Here is a 23,203-nt window from a genome sequence, read left to right on the forward strand (position 1 = left end):
AATAAATAGATATTTTCAAGTGTTCTGTCATCCCACCTATCTTTCTTTCCAGCCATCTACCATATAACTCTTTGGTGTCTTTGAATGAAGAATCCCACCCCTCCAGCAAGTTGGTATACCTGAATGCTGGTTGTTCTTTGACAGAATAAGCTTGCTAAAAAGACTCAAAATACTTCAAAATTCTTTTAAGCACTCATCTGCCCCTAAAATAATAGTATTTTTTTTAAAAAAAAAGGCAAAGCTACAATCGGGTGCTCTGTACTGTAAGAGGAAAAACTATTACATACTATAGTTGCAATTTGTCTCGCATCTGGCACGGATTTTCATCAGCCTCAACAGATGTATCACAGTAGGTCAACACAGGACATCATATCAGACTAATACATTGCTGTCTCTTACAGCAAAATTAAACTAAAAATTCTTTCGGTATTCTTGGGTGCTACAGCACAGTAGTGATTTGGTGCATGTTGTTGTGCTTAAGTATATTTTAAACTGTTCACGGGATAGGTTACTGACGGATAGTTTTCATGTTTATGTAAACCTATTTCATTACTTGATTACTACATCAAAGTCCCTTGGACATTTTTCTTCCTTATTAGCCACTAGCAAGTCCATTAAACATTGCCCAACATGGGAAGGGAAGAATCTAGGTGATGAATGTTCAGTACATGATATAATACAGTGATTCTTAAACAGATTAAAACTACTGAGGCATTCAATAAATGACAATCTCGTGCTAGAAGGCTAATATTTGCTAGTTCATTACAATTTAAGATTCTGCAAAATTAAATTGGAAGCATCTTAACATATTCCCTACCTTCAGATGTGTAACAAACGCTTATCGGTCTTTCTATACACAATTACTATGTTTTCAAAATGAAGCGACCATATTCTTGGACCTTTGTAAATAATTGTTTAAAATATTTTCTAACACCCCACCTCCCCCCCAACCCCATTAAGGTAGCATAATGTACATCTGCATATCTCTGTGAAATTAATTACATTTCTAATATGTTTTCAGATAGTGAGTAAAAGAGTATGTGCCATTTTAATTTAACATTTTTTTACACTTCCCTGTGCTGGTAATTTGTTTAGAATGAAGCTAAATTTCATAAATTACAAGGAATTTAATAAAAACAAAAGCGGAGTTTTTTGCCTTTTAGTCATCTGTATGAGCTTCAGTCTGTCATGAGCATCTGCCAAAGATAAAAGAGGGGTTGCTAAAAGGGAGGGATGAAAGAAAGAGGGTAAAAAAGAAACTAAAACTCAGAAAATCATATCATGCCGTAATTTCACAGTACAATTTTTTTTTAAACAGTCTTGGGGGTATGATCCAAAGATTTGAAACAAATGTACGTGGAATTCTTTGTACATTATGAGAACCTCTGACACTGCCATACAGAATGGACTGCTTGGTAAGACTCAATATTATGCCTACTAACAAGCTGGGGGAGGGGGTGGGAAATAAAGCAAAGCTTCTTCACTTCCACTTTTTGCCCTAGCAGACATAATTACTGTACCTATTTGATGTTAACTAATATTAGTTGTATAAACATATCTATCAAGAATCCTGTCCTAGAGCTGTCTTCCACCAGATACAAACTATGACTACAAACATGCCAAATATAAACTATAGTAAACACAAATATACTGTTTTCTATTAAACTCTTTTACTTATGTCCAGGACATCTACCCAAAGAAACTAACTGATTTTTCATTAAGTTTCACAAACCTTAGGATATTTTAATGTCTGGAATTGTAACAGGCCTCAAATTGTCTTATTCTAATTAATTTTTTATATGGAACAGTAAAATTTGGAAGTAACTGACCTTTAAGTGGGTAAAACAATTTCTGCTATAGATGATATTGTAAATGAAATTCTATTATAACAAGGGTAATGTAGCAGCTATAGTAATTGCATTAAAATAGGAAAACTTTAGCCTTGAAAGATTTAAAAGCTAATTACTGAATGCCACAGTGAAACAAATGGAACTCTTTATTTCTGTTGCAGTAATATCTGAATTGTTACTAAGCAATTCCTCACTGAAGATACTTTCTAAATGATGGTAAAGCTAACTATTCCTGTTTAGGCTCCACAATACTTTTTGCACAGCGGCTGCATTCAGTCTTACTGTCACAGTTGCCTGCTGCACACCAGTTGGAGAAGCAGCCCTGAAGAAAAGGTGAAGTTTCTTCACCAGTGTAGGTGACAAAGAAATTGTCCTCTTTTACAGCAGAGATGGGAACCAGCTGCGAGCCCTGCCCTGCCAGCATGCTGTGAGTCAAACCTGCCTTGTTCAGGTACAGCCCTCTGGTTCTCCCCAGGGCATCAGCACAGATCCCTTCTGGGGTTCTTTGTTGTGGCCATGCCTTTTCCCCTTCCCTAAATAGCCTTTAAAAAAGTTCAAAGAATAAAACCTTCGCATGATAGAACTTCTGAAAGGCAATGGGAGAACCCATGAGTAAATTTGTTTTGTGATGCAATAGATAACACACAAAGGACTCTGCTATGCGTAACTCTAAATTTTTTAGATTGGCTTTCCATGTTTAAACTTTACATAAAAATAAAAAGGAAATAAATAGCATAGTCTGAATTTTATTTATCTTTTACTGATTTAAATTTTTAAAAAACATTAAATTATCTTCATGGAGAATAACTACTTGAAATTACATGTTACTCTCTCAAATCAAACAGGCAAACAGAAACATTGCCAGTTAATGCATTTTGAGTTTATACTCTCCTTTAAACAGCGAGTATAAGTCTTTACCAGGCTGCTGTCAGAAGCTGGTATGTGCAGCCTAAATAGGCATTGGCGTTTAAACATAAATGATTGCTGTGAAAAGCAGTGAAAAACTCTAGAGTATGTGTGTCTGCTTCCGTTGTAAATGCCTTATCAAGGTTTATGATGCTTATCGGGCTCCTGGAGTCTGTGAAACTGTTGGGCTAGTGGCACTAGAAGGAAGCATTTTATCTTCCTAGTTAGAAGTAAACATTGGGAATGTTAGTGGGACACAGACATGCTTCACGGCTTTCCAAGAGAACAAGGTCTGCTGCCTCCTCCTCAGTTCAGTAACTATATAACTATAAAACCAGGATGACAGGGAGTTGAGCCCCTATCTGCTTTCTCAACATGCACAGCAATGTTTTCTGGGGTTGGTTATGGGAGAGTAATGTACACAGTGTGAAGGCAACAGGGTTCTTAGGCAGTGTGAATTTGAGGCCAGCACTGAAACATCTTTCTCATATGGAAGAAGTAATTATTTGGATACAGCTAATTTCTTTTGGAAGGGAAAGATGACAGATACCCTATTAAAGTATTTGAATCTTGAATTATTTGTCTGTGAGGTGCTATTCTGGCAGTCAGGCTTTGGAAAGGACTGACTTCCACAGAAAATCAACAGTGCACGGCACAGGGTTTTGCAGAGAAGTGAGCACCAGGGCATCTCACTATGTGTTCTTGATATAATCCCTTCAGTCTTTTTCCACAGTGACCCACATCCCTTTGTTGTAAGGAGTAACTCTTATCCTCAGAGACCTGCAGAGACTGTCCCTCCCTTCATTAAAGATAGCAGGAAATTTGCCAGTAATGTCAATGGAGACAGGAAGAAGTCATTTATTCTCTACCATTAAAACACATAAAAACTTGTCAAGTCTATGAATAGACAGTGTTATCCTTTTCTTCTTATTTTAGCATCTATTTTCAAATGTTCAGACTCTGGTTCTTCAGTGCAGAAACTTAACTAATCTGGACTACTTACTTAGACTTGGACACTATGAATAACTCCTGAAGTAAACTTATTATTTTTTTCAGACATTAATATTCTACAGTGATAGTAGTACAGGCCACATTATTTACAGATTTACTAAAACGCATATCTTCCCAAGATGGTTCTACTTCTTTTTTTAATCAACATCATCAAGTGAAAGCCAGAATAACTTCATCACATCCTGTAGTCTTACAATCTAGCTGTAAAGTTGAGTGTGTTTGTTTCTTACAGTCTTTCCTGCTTCTCTGGTTAAACATAGAATCATTTATGTTGGGAAAGACTTTTTAAGATCGTGCAAGTGGCTGCTATTTTACACTCTCTGCAATTAAGTAATAAAGAATATTAAGAACTTAGTTATGATACGGGGGAGATAATGGAACCCAACCCCAGACATGCCTTAAGAGAATGCTTCAGAGGAATATTTGGGAATATTTGAATTGCAAGTTCAAATGCATTTTCACATGGAATAATCCCTGTGGAGTTGAATTTCATGAAAGAGTGAATTAGGTTTGTAAGGCTCAGGAGAGAAGATTATTAGCTGAACAGCTTTGTTTCATTATATGACTGTTAATTTAATATTCCCTTACAAGCTTAAAAATAGACTATCCCGTCATTTCCTTTGAAATCATGTTTGTTTGACCTCTCTATCTTAAAAAGTACAAAAATACTTGAAAGAGAAGTCCTCTGTATGCAGAAACATTTTTTGGGGCAGCTATCAAGATTTGTTATATTTGGAATATTTCATATTTATTATATTTTTACAGAAGGATTTTTTCAAAATTACTGTAATACATTACACAATTATCCCAGAATGAATGAGGTTGGCCAGGACCTCATGAGAGCATCTAATTCAACACCATGCTCAAAGCAGGGTCAGCTTGAGTAGGCTAGCAACAGATCTTAGGTTTCAAATATTTGCAAGGGTGGAGACTCCACATCTCTGGGTAACCTGTGCCAGTATTTGATCGCCCTCACAAGAAAAATGTTTTATTATATTTAAACAGAATTTCCTGCAATTTCACTTTGTGCCTATTGCCTCTTGTCCTGTCACTGGGCAGTGCTGAGAAGAGTCTGGCTCAGTCTTCTTTACCTCCACCCATTGGATTTTTATATCCATGATGAGATTCCCCTGATCATTCTCTTCTCCAGGCTGGGCAGTCCAAGCTCAGTCAGTTTGGACCTCATATAAGAGATGCTCTGGTCACTTAATCGTTCTAGTGGCTCTTTGGCGGATTTAATCTGGTATGTCCGATTACTTGATGTAGTGGGGAGCCCAGCACTCCAGGTGTTTCTCACCAGGGTTGAGCAGACTGCTAGCAATGCTGTGCAGCCCAGGAGGCTGTTGGCTGTCTTTGCCAGAGGGGCATGTTGCTGGCTCATGGCCAGCATGTTGTCCACCAGGCCCTTTTCTTTCAGGCTGCTTTCCATGTTATATATGGCTAAAGGAAAACATTAGAGCAATTACTGAAGAGACCACATTTTCTTTCCAAATATGACTTCCATCTTAGATTCCTGTGATGACAGAAACCAGCCCAAAGTGGAAATTTAAGCATCTGATTCTAATTAATCTCACCAGCTCCAAATGGAAGGGAAAGCATGAGTTGGTGTGTTATTTACAAGCTGTTTAGGGGACAGAGGTTCTTGGAGAGTGTTGGAGAGCAAAGCAAGGACATAATTTAGTAGGTGAGATGAAGTTCCTGTGTTGAAAGTAGCTAGAGGGTTTTTTTCTGTAAGAGGTACGTGGTATGTCTAAATAGCTTGTAATTTAAGCCCCAGATTGGGGTGGGGGAGAAAGGAAGCACAAGTAAGGAAGTAAGGAAGTTCAAGGACTAACTTTGCCTGTCAACAGTTCTCAAACTATGAAATACAAGCTTCTGGAAAGCAAGTTAAAGTACTTTTAATCTGTTGAGAAGGCCCAGTTATGTAAAGTAATTAGAAGGACAGCTGAGTAACCTGTCCTCCTCCTTAATCTGTGCTGTAGACAAGTCCCTGAACTTAAAGGGTTTGTTTGCCAACGTTCCTCTGGGTTTTCTTATGTTTGAGAATTCCCCCTCAGGTGATGTGTTTGTGTTCCCCCTTCCCCAGTGGGCCATGTGGCCCTCAGCCGCTCTGAAGCAGAAGCAGCACATGCAAGTGTGATGTCCATGCAGGTCATGTGTCATTGAGACACACAGATGCAGCAGCTGAGCCTGTCTTAGAGTTGCTGCCTGTGTGATTGAGCTGAAATACTGGAGTTGTGGTGATTATGCAGATGAATTATGCATATTTACACAGGACTCTCCAGCATAAGTAAGGCTGCAAATATCCAAAAAGCTCTTCATATCACCATTGGCAGAAGCATGTTTGCTTTAGACTTCTGCCCAAAGCAGCTGCAGTGGTAGATACATCTTTCCCTCTAGTGATCTTCAGAGTATCTGTCTGTACCTTATAGCTGCTTTCAACCTTTTAAGGGCTAAACAGTTGGATAAGATATTGGCGTTGGACTTCTACAGGTAACCATAAAAGACTGACTGTTTGTAACTTCTGGTATTTTAACAGCATTTGAACCTGCCTAAAGGTAAAGCTTTGGAGTGGGCAGGGGAATGTTAGGCTGTTGTTTGCTATCAGTACTAAAATGCACAAGTTTCTGTAAGAGCATCTGCTGCATACAGGCTGTGTTTGGTAAGCTGTCAGCTACTGGTCTTCAAGCCAGCCAAAGCTCCATATTAAGGCTCAGTTGTTGCTTTTGACTTTTCCACAGCTGTGTAAGCACTTGATAGTGATGAAAATGCCAGTCTAGTGAAGGAGGTTTGGGTTTTCTCAGTTGTTTCAGTTGCCTTGTTTCTCTGAGAGTGATGTTTCTGTCATTCTGAATCACTTCGTGCTATTTTATGTTAGCAGCATTTAGGTCTTAATTTTTAAGGGATAAATCAGTATATCAAAGTGCCTTGAATAACGCGAGGAAATTGCACATTTCTGCGTGTTGGTATGTAAATGTCCATATTTTAAAAAAGGCATGACCTGGCTTATCAGCAAAACTCACAAAGAGGTGAGTACCATTCCTAACTTGCAGTTCTGGAAATGCTGCTGGAATGATTTATCTGAAATCCCAGGTGGTCTAGAGTGGTTGCTCACTGCTATTGATGGAGGTATTTCTTCTCTGGTGTAAGGTTATTCAGGTAGCTGTTACACAAACAGCACAATCATTTTGCTACCTCCCTGAGACCTTGAGGTGTATCAAGATGTTGAGAATTTTTTTGAAATTGTTTAATGTGACAAACTGCTTTTCTATTTAAGCTGAGGTATTGACAAATACTGTTGGTTTTCTCTGATGCTTCTTACCCACTTCTGCCTTTATTCAAAGTCTCTAGAAAAAAAAAAGCAGTAGCCAGATGAAGATATATGGGTATTACAGCAGTCAGTGGGATCTAACCTCTACCTGTCTGGGTGGGTTTCTTTCCTATTGTTTTTGGGTATGGGATGTGTGTGGGAGGTGGGGTTTGTTTAAGATTTTACTTAAGTAGCCTTAAATACAAGCAGTCATTCCATTAGAAATCTTTTTTATCTGCAGAGTGTTGTAGCCTGTTTTTGAAAAGCTGACATAACTGTCAAATCAGATTTTATTTTTAATACGCTACTCAAGAGAAAGTGCCTTCACTCATGAGCATCCCCTCTCTTTCACTGTGACCATGAGTGTTTCACGGTTACCTCCATGTGCTATACAACAGTGCAAACAGTCCTTAATAACATCTAGTCTTATTACTCCAGTTGTTGAAAAGCTTCCATTAATTTTTAAGTCTTGGATCACAAAGAAAAATACCAGCATATTTAAGGCAAGGAACAGCTTAGTTCTCAGTCAAGTCATGAGGCTTTACTCTCATTTTCTACGGCCACAGGACTGCCATGGCTTTGCCTGAGAGGGCTGTCCTGGAAAAGATATTAACAGGAGGAGGAAGCTGGGGGGGGAAGATGTGGAAGGAAGAAAGGGGAACAGAAGTAAGCATAAATGGCCCCTTAGTGGTCAAGATAAAATAGTCCTAATCCTAAAGTGCTGAAGGCACTTGACGTTCATTCAGTAATGTGACAGAAACAAGTGGATTCTTATTTAATGTTTGTGTAAGCCTGTACCCTTTACAGGGAATTTAGTAAACCGTAAATAAATGTGTGGTCTTGAAACAAAAACCATTGGATTTTGTGCGAAGTAATAACAGGAGCTATCAGAGAAATGGAAGTGATTATTTGTCTGAATTTCTTTCCCAGAATAGTAATTTCCAACATAAAGGGCTGTTGACATGACAGGAGGCACTAAATGACATCTAAGTGTATAGTCAGAGCCTGTTTTCTGAATCTAGCTAGCAGCAGTACTTGACTTCTGGCCTTCTGACTTCATGTTTTTTGAACACCCTTATGTGAAATATTAATAATGAAACATTAGAAACTCAGTTTGAAATACTAATCCAAACAGTGTCTTTCTAAGGAAGGATTTTTTTCAGTTTCTGAAGTGTGGAATGCTTGTTTTTGAAATAGCAAAATACTTAATTGTTTATTGTCAAGTGATAAGGGGATGAGGAAGTCATCAAGGACTCATTAGATTGCAAAATAGTTGGTCTGATATTTCACTTAAAACTTGTAATGTTTTGCTATAACCTTTGTGAGCTGTGTGATATTATTAATTTCAACCGTCTACTAAAAGGAAAGATTTGTAGATTGGCTAGTCACTTTTCAAAAATATGTTAATGAACTGTTATATTTCAAAAAAATCATGGCGGGTTTTATGAGAATGAGATTTCATAACACACTGGTAATTGTAACATGAAGCGTTAGAGCTATTTAACTGTTTTTTCCACGATGACAACTTGATGTGAAGCTGCTAAATTCTGTGGTATCCATTGGTAAACCTAGTAGTAGATAGAAGTGACCAGGGCAAACCTACTTGTAACGACAAGGTAACAAGGGAGTCTTAAGGAACAGCTCTTTTGCATACTTACCTGATGTATTCCCCCCAGTTAAGCACAGGCAGAAAATTTCAAGCAAGCATTCAATTGAGTCATAAAAATATATAGCTGCTTGTGTAGTTTGTCACAGTGATGGCAGTAAAGGCAAAGAGCTTAGTTCCTCTTTACTGAAATCTTCCAGAAAACAAAGGTTTGTGAGAGGGATTAACTTGTGGAAATCCTTTTTTGCCATAGGGTGCTGGGATGGCAGCAGATGCTGAATGGTCCTTGCAGCAGGGCATGTGGCTAGCTTTGGTGCCCAGGATCATCAGCTGTTTGAAAGAAAATAAAAATGACACCTGATACCACATTTGAATAGTAACAAACCATAATGACAGTGCTTTATGCCAAACACAGTGAAAAGTTAGAGCACTCTACCAAGTTTTACATGATCAGTGTGCTGTGACGTGATGATTAAAGATCATTTGGATCAAGTAGTAGCTGTCATATCCAGCCAGTGGGGAGTGTTTGACTACCAATTTGGCATACAAGCACATGGCTGGAGTCCATAATGGCTGTTACAGTAGTAGACCCCTCTGAATTTGCAGCTGTACCTCATCTGATGATAAAGCAATTCAAGCACTGTGAAATAAAGATACCAAAATATTTCAGGTTACCACAACAAACTATGTAAGCATGTGGAAGTGATGCCTATAAGTGTCTTCAATGCGTAAATTTTCAAATTGATCTATTAATAATTATTACATAATAGCTCCTACCTACATCCAACCAACACAAAGTATGTGCTGTGTTTATTTGAACTTCATAAAAATTGTCTATCCAGCAAAATTAGATGGACTATGCTTTTGATTTTGGTAAGATTTGTACTCCTCTAAAATAAATCTTGCCCATTTGAAGGCTGATTTCTGATTATCTACAAGAGTACTGCTTCACATATACATTACACTTCCTGGCAGTAGTATCAAAATGTCTGTCTAGGCACCAATTCATTACTTTATTTAATTGCTTCTGGAATTTATTTGGGCTTTTTTTAAACAGAATTGCAAGTAAGTTTAGTTTATTGTATGGGTAGTGGCTTGAAGAGAGTGGATTAGTAGAGTGTAAAGGCTTCTCTGCAAAAATATTCTAAACAACTTAACATGAAAACCATATACCCAGAATAAACTTTTGCTGGTGGAAGGTCCAGAGAACAACCTTTGTGTGCCCAGACCTGGTGAAATTATTTGGGGATAAAGGGACAGTAAAGAGGAACAAAAACCAGTGAGATATACACAAACTTCCACTGAAGTGATTTCTTCTTTGCTCAGTTAAGTCAACAGTTACCACCAATGCTAAACGCAGTTGAGTGAAGATAAGATGCAGCTCAGCTCGTTCCGGTGAGAATTTTACTTAAATACCTAATATCTGAGATATTTAGTTAACTAAGTATTTGAGACAACAGGCATGACACTAAATGTTCTTGAATTTTCACTTTCCATGAAAGGCTTTGTAACAAGGAAACCTGTTTTATTTCTTAAGTGTTATACTGATTTTTTTTAATTTTTTTTTTTTAGAGTTAGGTCGACTGCTGAATTTTTAAAGATGCCACTCTCCTGAATTACCTGCATTAGTTTGAAATCACCTTGTGTCTTTCTGAGGCTAGACATCAAGGGCCTGCCAGGTTTAGCTGATGTTTGGGATCATGTGTTGCCATTAACTCTCTTTCATTAAGCTTTGCCACTCCTTTTAGGAGCTTGGGTATCTCCATTTCATTTCTGACAGATCTGCCTGCAGCCTGCTCATAGCCAAAGGTTTGTTTAATGGAACATATGGGAGCGCTGGGCAACCAGTGCTATAATTATCCAAATAATTACCCTGCTTAGTGCCAGCATCCACAATCAGATGGCCAGTGTGTGCTTGGATAATCAAGGCTCCCTTCTCACAGGCCCCTCCTTGCTGTAGTTAATTTTGTCTTCACTGGAGGGCTGGCGGTGTTTCCCATAGTTGATTTGCAGCTATTAATGTGCTGTTCTATTAATACGATTGTAAAATTTATTCTTAATCTTACAATCTTATTTAAGACCCAGCTATCTCATTACAAACCTCAAACATAATTACTATGTAGTGTTAGTTTGCATTTCAATGGAAAAAGGGTATACCTATTCTACTTCCTTATTTTATGGATAAGGACGTTTTGTAGCAGTAGCACTTTTTTTTTTTCTTCCAGTCATTAAACTGGGGTCTTTTTCCCAACAGGGCTAAGCTCCTGTATCCTACAGTTACTAGTTTCATTGCCCACTTGAGCAAATAAACAATTCTTCAGGGGAAACTTCTCGGCAGAATTTTAAGAAGGTACTTGAAAAATACTACCAAACTGCTCCAAAACTTGTTTCACTAGTAAGCAGGCAAATTAGAGTTGTAAACAAAGGATCCAGATGGTCTACTCATGAAATACCTTAATATCACACTCATCACGGAAAGACTGAGCCCGAAATGCTCTCATAAATATTTTGTATCAAAGTATAAGCTTTAATGTGCTTTTATACACAGATGTATGCATTACACAATGCATAGACAGTAACAACCAAGTATTTTAAAGGGCTATTGCTGTCTTAGACTCAAGTGACCTACAGTGAGGGAAATCTTAGTTCTAGCTGTCAGTATAGGTCTAACTCTGCCTCCAGTTGTGTGTAGTACTACACCTTGCTCATAGAAGGGAACGCTCCTCTTACGTTACTGTCTACTCCAAACCTGCTTCGTGCAGTTGTATAAATATGGAGATTTTAATGAAGCCAGATCTGTTTTGTTCCAGTGGCTTTGTTTATTCCTGGCTTTAACCTGCTGTGATTCGATTTGGCCAGTGATTTCACTTGACCTTGTTCTCAGAGAAAGCATGTTATGCCACTAGTGAAATATGACTTAATATATAGCATGCAATTGCTGAATACGCTTGCTATGGGACTCTAGTAGAATGGTATTGAACCAATGGAGTTCTTGCCTGTGCAATGAATGAACAAGAAGCATACACATGAAGCATAAAATGCATGTTGCAGAGAGGTTTTTATTTTAACAAAATATAATGCCTCCATATACAGCAGTGCATGCAGATCAAAACAGCCATCTGGCATCCAGCACTAGATCTCAATGCAAACTGTTCTCAGAACCCAAAAGGAAGAATTTCATCCCAGCAACCACCTGGGAATTCCTTGTATTTACCCCTATTACATACTATAAATCTATAATATCATTATGAAACCTGGGAAGTTACTAATGACTCCTTTGATGTCCTAGGGCTTCGTCAGAAAGAATCCTTTAATTGCACATGGTAGAGCCTGATGCAGTGTCTTTGAAATGGACAGTTTGCTGTCCTGTTCATTCCTGAAACTCAAACTAAGCTGACAGAGCTGAGCATACCCAGCTCACAGACAACACTTCCCTTTTGGAAATACCTTATTTGGTCATGTAGCTATGTACCAGAATGGCATTTGATACAAGAAATGGAGGGGTGACTGTGTTACCAAGAAGAAATCTGTATCAGCGTCTGAAAAGTACTTGAAAAGGCTTTCAAAACTGTAGTTTTGTTAAAAATCATATGAAATGTGATCTTTGAAGCATCGCTAAAGTTTTCTTCTAGAAACAGGTAGAGAATGTAGGAGAAATATTTTTAGGCACTCTGGTTTATAACATGGTTCTTTATCAGGAATCTGATTTCTTATAGGAAAGTAGACATCTCACTGAATACACTAAAACCAACATTTTAGACAGCAACTATCAATATTGCAAAAACCTGTGTAGAGGAGTGTTCCATTATACCTGTCCAAAAGGATTTGCCTGATTTCATTGTCTTTTGGAGAATTAAGGAGCCAGATCCTCAGCTGGAGCATGCTAGTGAGCTTGCATTGGCTCTCTGAGTGGGTGTGCAAAGCATTGCTGATATTGATTCATGAGATGGGTCATTCTTGAATGTCATCATGAAAATATTGCAGCATAACTAAAACTAGTAAGTTAGAGAATGCAAAAACTTAGAACCCTCTATAAGTGAAAGAACACTTTATCCTTGCTCAGATTACGTAAATATGCATGTGTGTATATATGTAAATGTGTATATGCATCCATATTTATGTATATATTTTTGTGTATATATATGCACATCTGTATGAAAATATAGCAGTAGTGATTAAAAAAACAGGAGGCGACTACTTATAATGAAGATGCTAACCTGCTGTTTTGTCTAAGGGTGTAATGTACAGCAGGTTATTGGAACAGATGCTAGTGTCTGTCAGAGACTAGAGGCTACACTGACTTGACGGTCAAATGTAGCCTCATGTTAATTGCTATAACTAACTTATGTCATAACTAACATAACTCTAAGAATTCTGCTTTTTTAGGGGTAGAGGAGTAAAAGAGAATCTTGTAAAGGTGTCAGTCTTAGCAATGACAGCTGGGGCTGATAGCACTGTGCTTATTTCAGATGAATGATTTATGTATTCTTATCAGTGTTTTGACATTAAAAGTTCAGGTTCAGAAAGCACAAAATGCCATCCCTAAGCAAGTACTAACAATCCATATATCATATCTAACACTAATGCTCAGTCCTTGCTTGTTACTGATTTTCTCCAAGAACATGCATGTGTGCAAGCATGTACTAGCAAATACAACTAACTGTTGGGCTACTTGTTTGCTTCTCTTTCCTTATGCTGCTTCTACCCTCTGCTTCATTCAGTGAAAAATAGGTTATGTTTTCTTTCTGAATTTTGAAATGTATGTTTTACAATTCATCCAAAGCCATTTAATTTTCATATATTAAAAGTTAATTTATATTTTAACTTAAAACTTTTTCTTTAATTATTATTTCTCTATTCTTTAGAATTTTTTTCCTTGTAATAGTTATTGTCATTATGTAGTAGCCTTATAAAGAAGATATGAAGAAATACTTCTCTAAATGAGGTACACAATAATAATTAGTTCTTAAATAATTCCTTTAATTAGTTACTACAAATCAGCTGGGGTTTTTTGGATATTGATGATAATTTGTTTCACCTCTAGCTGCAGTGCCAGGTCATCTCCAAGGAAGTCCTCTGACCCCAGTCCTCCTTTTCCCCCTCTAATCTCCCCCATATCCTGAGAGGTTGGTCAAGAAATATATCCTTTTAGATAGAAAGGAAATATCTGAAGAGCAGATGTTTACCATAAGGTTCACACTAATTGAATAGTTCATTTAAGAAAGTGATTAAACCAAAGACTGTTACTTAGAATGATTTGAAGGAAATGTTTTCATGCTTGTTTCCTCTGCTTTTTTCCCCACTAAGGGAAATTTTTGCTTTGTGTAACTTAGATAGTAACATGGGGGAAGATACCCTTTCATTTAAGGCATCTTTTACAAAATATATTGATTAAAAGCAAGTGCAAAACATTTGTATTTGTAGTAGTATTGCAACCAGTACTCTGGCTTCTTCAGTTTTTTCATCATATTAATATTTACCTTTTGTGCCACAGCACTGACTTACAGGACTGTGTGTGCTCAGAAGTCATGGATGTCATTAAATGTTCCTGTAATACTGGTTTTCCTCTGACTGGTACAATCTATGGCATCACAAAATAATTAGCAAGGGAAACAAGGAATGTTTTTCTTTCCTAAGCTGTAAAACAGAAATGGAACCTCATAACTCTTAAAATGCAAGCAGTAAGGAGTTGTGTAAAGACAGCTTTAAAAATCCTTGTTTAAGACCTTATAAAAAAAAAGTAGTGTTCCCTGAACATCTGCTTTATGAATCCTTTTTTTCATGGAGGTAACTCATTAGCAACCTCTCTCTACAGTGCAGCCTCGTGTACTGTAGATACTACTCCATCTCAAACCAGTAATTGGCCATTAAGTTTTCTTGAATCGACTTATCTATAGGCAGTTCATCTATATGGAGTTAAGTGACATAAACAAAAGAACTTTTCTCTTTTCTAAGTAAGAACAATTTTTCAATAAAGAACAAGTACTTTTTCTTTGGGTTTTTTGGGGTTTTATTTGTGGTTGGTTGGTTTTTTTGGTTTTGTGTTTGGTTTTGGGGGTTTTTTTGGTATGGGGGATAGCTTTTGCACATTCAAGTGATGTGAAAATGAAAGAGGATGAGGATCACCTTTAATCACATACTGCCATTTGGGTGAATCTTTCAGGCTGAAAAAATCTTTCTGCAGCAGTGGTTGAATGAAAGGGCCTGCTAAAATACACATTTATTTCAACAAATATTTTTTTTGTGTTTTTTGGTGGATGTCAGTAGTTTTGGATCAAACCTGAGGGTGCCAAAAATGGCATTTAAACATATATTGTCTATCTGGCGTGCTTACCCTCCTCTGAGCTTATGGAGAGCCTTGTTACTACTGGTGTACAGTTTCAGGATACCAGCCGTACTGCCATTTGTGCTGCAAACCTACTGCTGACCTTTCACATGCTGTCTGTGCTGTCCAGAATAGGGTTGCTGTGACTGTGACTCCTCATGAATGCCAAAACCAGCTTAAAAGCCATCTAATGGAACACAGGCAATGTGAGTGTCTCAGCATGTGCAAACTGGGGGGACCCTCAGTGGGTGCCTCTGTCCAACTGCGTTTACTTAATAGCTGTGCTTTTAAATCACAGGGAAGTCTGCAGCAGCTGGTTCACCCAGTAGGAGTGTTTTCTACTGTATGCTGAGCTGAGACCGGGCTTTTGGGAGGCTTTTCATTGCCTTGCGGTTAGGTTTGGCGCCTTGCAGTTACCACCTCTTTCAGCTTATTTCTTACTGTGGTGTCAGAAATGTGGCTCAGCTGTTTGTGCCAATAACACTTGATATGGCAGCCGAACTGAAGTGTTTTGCTGCCTGTGTAGATGGGTGATGCTCTGAGGTTTTGAGGGTTCCAAAATACCTCTTCTTTGTGTATTTTCTTAAACTCTTTTCACTCAGTCTTGTGGGTATCAGCTGGTAGGGTAGCCAACATCCAGTATTCAAGCACTTCTGACCCCTTTGAATATGTCCCCTTTTTACTTTTCTCTACTATAGCTGCTGCTGCTGAGTAATCTCCTGCAAACTAAAAATATCTGCTCCATAGCAGGCCGTTTTAATCCTCTTAACGACTGCTATGGATCTGTGCTGTACCCTGGGCTATCTGGCAACTGAGAAACAGCTGCGGTCTGTCCTGGGATCTTAAGATATTGCTGTACTTCAGCATAGAGGTGACTTATTTTTCTGAATGTAGGATTTGACTTGGTGGTAAAACATATTAAAATCATGTCTGGGGGTTAAATATAGCTTCAGATCAAAGAGGAAGTGAATTTAACCTGATCTACAATTATCATTAAAACTTGTTCTGGTACGTTAGTCATAAGGTATTAGCCAGAAAAACAAGAGCTGAAAATGACAAAGGAAACTAGACTCAGTCGCTGAGGTTTCCCTATGCCTTTCTTCTATTTTACTGATCGGAACTTGTTCAGTCTCCACTTTTCTTTTTGTTTTCCCCAAGCAAGAACAGACATTCAAGGACAATTTCCTTAAAATTAGCTGTGGAAAGTGAATGCTATCTAGTTGCTAAGAGATAGATAACTGTCTGTCTCTCTAATGAGGGGGCACTTTGGCTGCTTCATGTAAAAGACCCCAGTTTTAGATCTCTGCTGTCACGTTTTTACCTAGAGATAATAGGCTAGCAAAAGCTTTTATACAGCAGTGTGCACCAGTTGACTTCAGTTAAAAGTGGTTCTACCAAAACAGGAATTCCAAGGAACATCAGCTGTCCTTCAGACTTTTGCATTGTTTTAGGAAAACAATGACCTGGAAACATTGAAAGAAACAAAGGAGAAGATGGCTTCCAGTCATTGTGCACATTAAATTTATGTATGAACAGCCCCACGTGTCTGAAATTTGTGTATGCCATATGCTGTGTTGCAATTTTACTGTCAAAAAGCAGTAAAGTATTTGTGGCAGGTTCAGGAAAGGGGAGAATATAGTTTTGGGGCAGATGGAGATGTTCATTCACTAACATTGTAGAGAATAGTAAGTTCTAAGCATGCTTTCAATATCTTTTCTGTTCAAAACCAACAGTTTTCTCCTGTGAGATTTCTCAGCATTCATTCTAAGAAATGGCAAGGAAGGAAGAACCTATATTGCTTCTTTCAGTGCTTTGTGTCTGTACTGAAATCTGTATGTTCAAGAACACTGAATCAGCACTGATATCCTATGATAGAATCCAAGAAAACCTACAAAATTGGTTAAAAGAAAGAAAATAAAAACTACGTAATGGCATGTCAGCTACTAAAACTCTCTTTTTGGGTCCTTCTCACTCCCCACTGCTAGCTCTGGTTCTTTTTCACTCTGTTTGCCTGAAAGCACAAATCTAAAAGTGGACCATTTTGTAATGAATATTACTCAACACAGACCTGGGTCTGGATACTATAGTATTTGGTGGAAATGTAAGGCCCCTTTTCTTAGATTTGACTAAGTAAAAGTTGGCTGAATTGATTTTAAGCTCACAGTTACTGCATGTCTCCCATGCCATCCCAAGATTACTTAAAATTTGATTTTTAATCTTATATAATATGATAATATAATGATACATAAAAAAGTTATAGTTTTAGAAAGTACTGGTAAAACGTCATTACTAAAGTTAAATTCAAGTCTCACTAAAGTTGAGTAACTAAACTTTTTGCAGAAGTTGCTTATACTTTTTTAAAAAATTAGAAGCAGTATATCAGTATGTATGTAAACAGTCTTTCTGAATATAAAATGTCTATACAGTAAATGTTTGATCATACAAAGTAAACTAACAGCATGTGAAAATATTTGCAGACTGGAGTTAAATATTTTATAGCCTTGAAATAAGAATTTTGTGACTCAGCAATTTATGCTATAGTCAGATGTCATTAGGAATCTGAAATTATAATGATATACCAACCATGAGCAACTTGCAATTGAGTGCATGCTGTGAAAATTGAGAGGTAATATTTTACTGAAATAATCTTCAGTGCCTACAGACGGGGCTTTAAAAGTGGCTTAACATATCCTTTATTCTTAAATTCATATACAAGATATCAAGTGAAAGCTTTAATTTATGTTTAAACACAAAAATATGTTGTAGGAGTTTCATACTTCTGTCTGTGCCGGAGAACCTGCCATCTTCCTTGCCAGAGGCATTGTCTTTTCAGCTCCAAATTCTGCTCTAAACTAGAGTAGATACCCAGATTTCCTTTTATCTATGGAGTAGATGAAAAAGGGGAAGGAATATCTTGCTATCTGCCACAATACGTGGTTTAACATTCACTAGCTATTCAGCCAGCCATTGCTACTCCTGTGTAGAATAAATATTCAAATACTGTTTCATTAATTTTTTTGCTTTGCAGATTTGCCTGGGGATTAGACAGGTACTGGGGCTACTGTTTTCTTAATATACGTTAGTTTTAGTTTTGCTGTTTGGAGGTGTGTGTACCAAGGAGCTAGCACCCCCAAGGGGGAAAAAAGCCCATAAATTTGTTGCCTTAACTGGTAGCTAGTTCACTCACAATAGCCTGCTAGATGGCAAACACTGTTAGCCAAATACCAATACTGGAAGCTTGAGGAAGCTCAGGTGGTAAAAACATGGAGCCATTTGTTTTTACACACAGTGCCAAGAACATGCACGTGAATGGCAGTGGTGCAGTTATGACCTGCAGATGCAGGCAAGACAAAGCTGATTGCTGAAGCAGAATGTTGTTAGGCCCTCAGCAGTAACAGGGATAAGCTAATAATTCCTTTAGTGACTTGTACTTCAACAGATGCAGGTCTCCTCTTGTTGAATTGGCACTTTGTTCAGCTGTCGATTAGGATTAAGGCTATTGGTATTTCTAGAAACACATTACATTACAAAGCTTTAATAAAATGGTGGGATAGTTTCCTACAACTCTAGTTATCAGTGTCATGGACTTCAGAGTATTCCTAGAAGAAACTAGAGTTCCCACTGGTCATATACTTCAATAATATTGACTTTTGTGGACTTCATATTTTGTCTTGGCAAGGATTGATTTGTGGTGTATGTACCTCCTCATTTTGTGCAGTAATTTTTTTTTTTCAGTAGTAGGTTTGCTGATTCCTCTTTTGTCTTTGCTAACTGTTTCTCCAGTCACATCACAGCTTGGACCTCAAAACCTGGAAGTAAGATGCTTCTTAGGGGAGAAAAATGAAAGTAACTTCAGGCTAAAACATCTGTTTTCAGAACTTTCTTACAGGATCAATCAGTGTTATCACTTTAATCATATAATGGATTTCAGTCATTGCTGCAGCATCATAACTTTCTCTTGACACCGTCTGGTATGTCTGTCTTCATCCACAAAACATGAGGCAAACTAGCATATTTCATAACATTGATTATTGAAAACCCGCACCAACACATTTGCATTCCTGAAATTCTGACTCATGTGTGATAACTATGTAGTGATAATGGATAGAACTGTAGTAATTTTTTAGTTCAGTAATTTTCCAGACTTCGTCAAGTTTGAGTTGTCCTTGAGATGTAGCTGATTCTTAACAAGACACTTGAAAGACAAACATAGGAAAGTACTATAGCACTATCCATATTTCATGAAAGTGTTAATCCACGCTCTATACTTCATTTATTTTACCTGATAACCCAATGTTTTAATATTCCATTTAGTTTAATTAAATCGAGATTTGTGCAAGTGAAGTAGTTCTAATTCCCAATACAAAAATGTAATTAGGAATCAAAATTAATATTTTCTTTCATAATAATCTATGAACATAGGCTATTTGACAAAATAATCTGTGGGTATTCTGGTTTCATTGATATCTTAATTGACTGCAACACCTTCCCTTCATTATGTTTCACTTGGAAATTTCAGTGGACAAGTATAGGAAGCTGAGGCACGAAGAGATATATTTAGGTATCAGAGCTCAGGTATTTATATTTAGGTATTAAAGATCTCAGAGAGTTGTGATAAACAGTGCAGAGTCCAGCTGCAGGCCTGTATCTTGCGGTGTCCCCTCCTCAGGGGGTCAGTGCTGGCTTCAGTCCTGTTCAACTTGTTCACCAGTGCCCTGGATGAAGGGGCTGAGTGTGCCCTCGGCAAGTTTGCAGATGATACAGAACTGGGAGGAGTGACTGATACCCCAGGAGGCTGCGCTGCCATTCAGCGAGACCTGGACAGGCCAGAGAGCTGGGCAGAGAGGAACTTAATGGAAGTTTGATAAGGGCAAGTGTAAGGTCCTGCACCTGGGGAGGAACAACCCCTGCACCAGCCCAGGCTGGGGGTTGCCCTGCTGGAAGGCAGCTCTATGGAGAAGGACCTGGGAGCTTGGGTGGGCAGCAAGTTGCCCATGGGCCAGTAGTGTGCCCTGTGGCCAAGAAGGCCAGTGGGACCCTGGAGCACGTTCAGAGGAGTGCAGCCAGCAGGTCGAGGGAGGTGATCTTGCCCCTCTGCTCTGCCCTGGTGGGGTGCATCTGGGATGCTGTGTCCCATTCTGGGCTCCCCAGCTCAAGAGAGACAGGGAACTGCTGAAGAGGGGCCAGCGGGGGCTGCAAAGATGGTGAGGGGACTGGAGCATCTGCCTTATGAGGCAATGCTGAGAGAGCTTGGCCTGTTTAGCCTGGAGAAGAAACTAAAAGACTGAGAGGGGATCTTAGCAATGTCTGCAAGTATCTTAAGGGTGAATGTCAAGAAGATGTGGCCAGACTTTTTTCGGTAGTGCCCAGTGACAGGACAAGGGGCAACAGGCACAAACTGCAAAACAGGAATTTCCATCTGATGATGAGGAAGAACTTCTTTACCTTGGGGGTGACAGAGCACTGGGACAGGCTGCCCAGAGAGGGTGTGGAGTCTCCTCTGCAGACATTCAAAACCCACCTGGACATGATTCTGTGCAACCTGCTGTAGGAAAACCTGCTTTAGCAGGGGGTTGGACTAGATCTCCAGAGGTCCCTTCCAACCCTGACCATTCTGTGATTTTTTTTGTGTGCTCAAAAAGAGCATTTAGACAACGTTCATCCTCGAGGGGCCATTAAAGCTGTTAATATTGTATAAGCAGTTGCATACATACGTACAACTGGGTAACTATGAGTGGGTAGCATCAGGAATTCTGTGTGTAACTAAAGGCAGAGGAAAGCTGTCAAGATCAGGGTAAACGTGAATACTATAAAACAATATGGAGCGTTATTTATTTATATGCTTCTGTACATTAGTTTTACTAATGCTGTATTGAATTTCACATCACATACATTTCTCTGAGGGGAGCGACACTTTTTTTAGTTTGTGTACCACATAGACCATTAATGTATATTAACTGGGTATATTTAGATATAGAAAAATATTTAACAAGTAAAGTTTAGTAATACATTTAATATCAAATACATTTCTATGAACTATTTATAAAATCTTAAAAAAGCCCCAAATGATTCAAAAAAGTGAGTGATCCTTGCAAGATTTTTTCAGATAAGGTCTCTGGTTTTGCATTATTTTGAAGTGATCACTGCAGCAAATATTTAGACAATTTTTTACCACACTGGTTAACAGCCTTAAGGTTAAATGATCAGCTGAGGTTAACGAAACTGCGGATTTGGTCAGTGAAGTGGCTTCTTAACTGGTATATTTTTATGGAGACATGGCTGAATTTGATTTACTGAACAAAATAAAAGGATCACTTATGCTTTTCTCCCCATATAATGAGTTTCTGTAAAATAGTTATGCTGATTGGTACTCTTGCTAGAAAATGATTTGTTTCCTGTGGCTTTGCATAGAAATGTGACAAAGGGGAACTCAGGTTCTGCTAATGCTCTAAAATGTAATACAAATCTTCCTTTTGCTCTCTGAAAAAAGAAAAGAAAATCACTACTACTTAGTCATTAGAAGAACTTGTAAAATCAGGTATGTTATGATTGGAACTTTTTTATGCATAAAGAGGTGTTCAGTTATTAATATCAGTATTCTTGCTATATTTTTTCACTGTCTTAATTTAATTTATTTCCTAAAATTGTCTTAAAGTAATCTCAAACGCAGAATGTTCTAAAGGCTTGAAAAATACCAAACTAGTTGAAGAACTTTCAGCATATAATGGAAGCACTAATCAGTTTCGTTAGTAGCTGTCATGGTATTTCATCTGTGATTCTTTTAGACTGAGTTGTGCACATCAAGTAGAGTAATCGATGGCCACATTGAACTCTCTCTAAGTGTTCATAAGTTTTGTGCAAACTGAGGAGTAAAATGTTTTTGTGCTTATAATTGAAATAACTAATGAGCAGAAAGGAAAGATAGCAGGTGCCACTTTTTAAAATGGAAGTGTTAGAGAATCAATTTACTACAGAGAACTGTACATACACCCTGAACTTGTTGCTTTAATTGCACAGATACTATAAATAACAAAAGCAGTTTCTACATGTCCCTGTGGAATGCAAAAAGCAACTGTTGTTTACACACTTACTGCCTGGAGCCTCAACATGGAGCTAGGGAAAGAAAAACTATTGCTGAATAATACCCATCCCATGGTGAGAGTTATCCTTTCTAATGTAAGCTTTATACAAAGACTATTTATGTCTCCCAGGCTCAGAGTGAATGAAAAATATTACCATTACAGAAAGGTTGAACCACTTGCTTTGAATACTTTCTCGAATAAGCATTAGACAAAACAAATCTGGAAGTGTAGATCTGTTTATCGACTGAAATGGCAACATCTTTGCCGGGTTTTGTAACTTGCATGTTTGACCCTGGTTGCATGAAATTAGAGGACTGATTTCCTCCACCACCTCCACACACACACACAGGCTCCCCCCTCGGACTTTCTGTAGTGTTATATTATGAATACTATGCACACCAACAAAGCAAAATTTGATTTATTTAAGAAACATTATCCACTATGGTGCTATATTCCCTGTGTTTATAGTTTGCACAACTATATAGGGGTTGGTAGAAGGCTGTAGAAGAAATCCTGCAGGTAGAGAGCCTGGGGGGTTCATGTCCTCGGTATGCTGATGTTTTATTTGAGTATAATAAAAAAAGGTTGGAGTGAAGAGCACCAAACTGGAATTCTATTCTGGGACAAGCATTGAAAATGACCCTCTTTTTCATCAAAAAGGCTTTCCAGTGTGGTTTTAACTGAATGAATTTCACCCGTAGCATAAAAAAAAAAAATCCCAAGACAACAAGTACCTCCTCTCCAAAATCAATCAACCAAAACCCAACAGAAACGTTTAAAAGAAATAAACAAAGCCCTTTTAGTCTATCATTAGGTTAAGTATAAACTATGTCATCAGTATTCTAAACTTGAAATATATTTAAATTCTGTTGGTGTAAGAAGTTTCTCTTGAATTGACATATGTATGTGTTTGTTTCTTAAAAAAACCCAACAAACTAACCCCAAGTAATTTTTCCAATTAATTTTCAAGGATTGTTTGTAAATATCAAGATGATGGATTTATGTGAATGAACTCATGAATATTCCAAGTATGAAGCACTCTATCCTCTATAGCATTTGAACTTGTTTGACTTGTAGATATCAATGTAGTCTGTTGGGAAGCCACTCTTCTGT

Source organism: Falco biarmicus, chromosome 1, assembly GCF_023638135.1.
Source record: "Falco biarmicus isolate bFalBia1 chromosome 1, bFalBia1.pri, whole genome shotgun sequence".
NCBI classification, from domain to species: Eukaryota; Metazoa; Chordata; class Aves; order Falconiformes; family Falconidae; genus Falco; species Falco biarmicus.